At 45.8% G+C, this 4838-nt stretch overlaps 1 long non-coding RNA gene across 1 annotated transcript; it reads right to left on the bottom strand.

Annotated features, from left to right (window-relative positions):
- Positions 1-2777: 2777 nt before the first annotated feature.
- On the bottom strand, positions 2778-3761 carry LOC123403207. Its single transcript, XR_006611430.1, has 2 exons — positions 3252-3761; positions 2778-3148 (listed from the first exon to the last, which is right to left on the bottom strand). It is a non-coding gene; the product is annotated as an uncharacterized LOC123403207 (long non-coding RNA).
- Between the last annotated feature and the right edge of the window lie 1077 nt (positions 3762-4838).

The following is a 4838-nucleotide window of genomic DNA, read 5'->3' as shown; positions in this document are numbered from 1 at the left end:
AGGAGGCTCCCAAGCGACACCTAACCAATCTAGGAGGCACCACCCTCCAAAAGGTAATAGATGTGGTAGATCAATGAACTCCTTGCTCTTGTGATTCTAAAGATAGTCTCCTCAACGCAAAGTCACTCTTTCATAGAATATGCATGGGTAGGAGAGGTTGATATGGTGGATGTAACGCCCAATGTGCGATCCTATCCTTATTTTGGCACGAGGGCCGCGATAGGGATAGAAGCGCATCTCGTCGTTTCGCAAGAATGGATATCATAACAAGTACATGTACTAAAGAGATGAGTATATGGAATTGGCTTACACTCGCCACAAGCTACAAAAAGTTCACATCAATACATTAGCTTGTTGAATCACCATGTAGAAGAGTATGGTCTGACTATGAACGAAAACAACAGATAAAAGAATGACGTCCATCCTTGCTATCCCAAGCTGCCGACCTGGAACCCATCCTGGATCGATAAAGAAGAAGAAGAAACTCCAAATAGAACAATCACCGCGCTCATGTCAAAGTATTGCTTTAACTGTACCTACAACTGGTGTTGTAGTAATCTGTGAGCCACAGGGACTCATAAATCTCATTTTCAAAGGTATCAAGACTAGCAATGCAGCAAGCGACTAAGCATTTATTTGAGTGGCCAACTCACGAGTAAAAGAATAAAAGAGGAGGATGATCTACGCATAGTGGACGTGAACTACTGATAATCAGATGAACGATCCTAAACACCTACTTACGTCAGACATAACCCCACCGTGTCCTCTTCCGGATACAAAACTCAAGAGAAGAGACAATCACGGTTATGCACACAGTTGGCATATTTTAATTAAGTTTACGTCAAGTTATCTAGAACCGCATCTTAAGCAAAGTTTCCAAGTTTGCCACATAACCGCATGCACAGCTTTTCGAAAGATTCAACCCTGAAGGGGTGCTCCAACTAGTCCATCACAAACTACCACAAGCTGCATAGAAAACCTCGACCACGAATCTCGTGATCTCCTCGTATTCCTTAGTAGAAAACCTCAACTCTGAGATAGCTCAAAGCATCACCGGAATCCCGATGGACAAGACGCTTGAGAAAGGTAAAACAAGTCTAACAAGGGCGCCCAGCATGTCGACGATCCCGATAGGAGCCGCGTATGTCATTCTCAGGACACGACGGATGAGCTAAGCGTACAGTAACTGAAGTCCACGGTTGCCCTAGGTAGCCCGCACGGTGCTCTAGTTTGGGACCAACACCATCATCACTGCCCCCTGTATTATGTTAAATTACTCCTCGGGTAGCGCTAACTCCCTATGCGTCAATCAATTATCAGTATTATTATGTTGGGCCAATATAGTATCAATGTTGGGCCTTGCCAGACCAGTTTTATCACAAAATGAAAGCAAGGGGGTCCCCATAACAACCTCAAGCATCTTAGGAGCGCTCATTTATGTAACATAACACCGGTAGCCGAAACTAAGGCGACAAAGGTGGAACAAAACACCAGGCTAGAAGGCCAAGCCTTCCACCTTTTACCAAGTATATAGGTGAATTAATTTTATTAGCAATAATATGGTGATATAACAAGGAACCCATGTTGGCAAATGGAAGCACGTGCACCTACAACTAGCAACGCTATCAAAAGGCTGAGGAAGCGGTAACATAACTAAACAGTGGCTTGCTGGATTGTGGAAATGTTAGGAGCTTTTGATGACAATGTTGGGAGGCTGAGAATTAAGTGGTAGGCAACAAGTCATAGCTATAGAAAAGAAACAACTAGCATGTCAATGATTGTAATGGTATCTGGGGAAATGGTCATTTTGCCTGTGATCCTGCTTGTAAGAAGAACGAATCCATGAAACAAATGAACCGACGTACTCGAATGAATCCTCACATTCCGAAGCGGTTCGGAACTCTATCGAGAAGAAACAAACCAGAACAACAACCAACACACGATAACACCACAACAAATGCACGACATAATGCACAACCTAATATGATGCATGTCCATTTCAATTATGGACGACATGGCATGGCAATTCACAACAATCAAACACTACACATTAAGTGAACACGAAACTCCACATACGAATTATTTAGTTCACTCCCGTTTAGGTACATGGAAATTTCAAAATGTTGTTAACATGGCAAAAGATGAATCACAAATAAACTACCTATCTAGGCATTTTAAATGAGGCCAGAAACATCATATAGCATTTCCGAAATGACCCCACACATTAACTTCAAAATCTGTTCTGATCTGACCTAAACATATTTTATGTTTGTTAAACGACAAAATAAAGTGGAGCACGTGAAACTAAGCGTCATTCTAGTCGATTTACATATATAGCTCATCTCTAACGGAGCTACGGTTAACTAGCTACGAATTAAACCGATTTAGCATGGCATCACGCAAAACGAGGCAAACAACAAGGTTAATAGTTTGAAATATGCATGAGCGTCGGAAAATATTAATCTACACGAAATTCTACACGTTCTACATATCTACTGTTTTTGCATGCGACGAACAATTTAAAAGATATGACCAATTTTAAAACATGACATTTTCTAAATTGCTGGATAAAGGAGAAATTCCCACGACCGAAAAAAACCAACCGGACCGAATTGCACCATAATGCAGCAACCCAGGATTGGATCAGGCCAGTGACCGTGTGTGCGTGGGTGAAAAAAAGAAAAAGAAAGTATGGAAAATATATTGGGGCGCTAGGTATCAAACGCAGGACCTCGTGGACTGAATCCAGAATGCTAATCAGTTGGGCTGGCTACTTGTGTGTGAACGAACATGGATTCCATTTTAACTGAAGCAAAGACAAAAGCTAATTTGCGGGTGAAGGAAAAATGCGTGAAAACATAATGCATCCATGGTGACTCGAACCCACGATCACGTGGTTCCAGACCAAAGCGCTGACTAGACAGACTACGAAGCGAATGTGAAAAATCACAGGTTTTTGCGCTACATGACAGGTACTTTGGCATTGACCGAACCAAACAGAACATGGGAAACAGAGATGCTGCGTGCCACGGTCGAGGATGCATGCTTACTCCAGCGGAGATGGCTGCGGCTCCGGTGGCCGACGACGAGAGGCCGGACATGGCACGCTTCACATAGACGGCGGCCATGCGTCCACGGCTCGGAAGCTCTTGTAGAAAGAGAAATGGGGGGAGAGAGAAGTGTAGTGAGAGAGAGGAGCAGAGGTGGAAAGAAAGGGAGCCGGGACGAAGCATAGCTGCAGAGCTGCTCACCTACGAGAGACAGGACGCACGCCTCCATGGGTTCTTGCGCGGCTTAACTCGAGGAAGAGACAGGGTCTCGCAGGTCCGTCGGAGGTGGCTTTCCAGCGACGATTCCGTGCGGCAGCGATGCGTGTGGACGCGAAAGACGAGGACGGACGTGACGAGCTTCGACGGAGGAGCACCATGGTTGTTCCTATCATGGGAGGGAGAGAGCAGGGCATGAGAGAGAGAGGGAGAGAAGAAGAAGAGGGGTGATGCGACTGGCCTGGTTCGGTCGCTCGCGGCGGCGCCGGTCGCCGTTAGCGTGAGGAGGCATCGGGCGCGAGCTCCTAGGGCGGACGGGAGGAGCTGTGGTGCCAGCGCATCCCGAATCAAACGGCGGGGTGTTCGCAGGCGAGGACGACAGGTGCGACTACATTGGATCAGGACGAGGCCATGGGATTTTGGATCGAGGGCACGGCGTTGGTTGGCTCGGTGGCAAACCTGAGGTGGGAGAAAAGTTGCCGCGGCGACGGCAGGGAAAACTAGGGAATATCTGCTTAAGGTTAGGGATGACCCTTTGATTTAGATTGGATGGTCGAGATAATTATGTTAGTAAGTTCATTTGACAAACCGATGATGATTTGGGGTAAACGGGGTTGATCCGGATCCAACAGTCACGACCGCCCGGTTCGGGTCCGGGGAAAGTTTTCGGACTAGGTTGCGGGCAGCTCGGTGCACTGTGGAGAGGTGCTAGGCATAGAAGAGAGGGAAAACGGGCAACCCGACGGTAGAGTTTAAAATATCGAAGCGCCTCATGTTTGACCAGCTATATTGTCGCAATAGGTTCAACGGTTCGGGTATCAAACGAACTTCGATTGCGACGAAAATTGACACGTGGCCTACCTACAATATAACAAGACTGCACGCCAAGTTTCAACCCAATCCGAAAACCTTTTATACACACCTTTAAAAACAACATTCCTAATGATGTCGTGGGCGCATGTGCGTGTGGTTGGTCTTAAAAAAGTGAACGACAAAACAAAGAGAACCGACAACTAATAACGGATGCAAGTTTTGAAAACAGACGGCAACAGAGTACCGATTCAATGCGGATGATGCGAATGATGCGATGATGAATGCAACAAACAAATAATTAACACAATGACAACGGAATAAAAGGGGAATCTTCTGGAGCGTCGGTTCTGGGCTGTTACAACTCTCCTACACTAATAAGAGATTGATACGTCTGCAACGTATCTACTTTTCCAAACTCTTTGCCCTTGTTTTGGACTCTGATCTGCATGATTTGAATGGAACTAACCCGGAGTGACGTTGTTTTCAGCAGAATTGCCTTGGTGTTATTTTTATGCAGGAATAAAATTTCTCGGATTGACCTGAAAATTTACGGAGAACGTTTCTGCAATCAATAAAAAATACAGGCGAAAGAATCAAACGGAGAGGGGCCACCCTCTTGTCACAAGCCTGCAGGGCGCGACACCCCTAGGCCGCGCCCGTGTTGCTCCACCGACCTCGTTTCCACTTTTATATATTCCTATCCCGGGAGAAAAAAAAATCAAAGAGAAGTGTTCATCGCATTTTACGATACGAAGCCGC

Source organism: Hordeum vulgare, chromosome 6H (genome assembly GCF_904849725.1).
Source record: "Hordeum vulgare subsp. vulgare chromosome 6H, MorexV3_pseudomolecules_assembly, whole genome shotgun sequence".
NCBI lineage: Eukaryota > Viridiplantae > Streptophyta > Magnoliopsida > Poales > Poaceae > Hordeum > Hordeum vulgare.
This window is presented reverse-complemented; position numbering and strand designations above follow the sequence as displayed.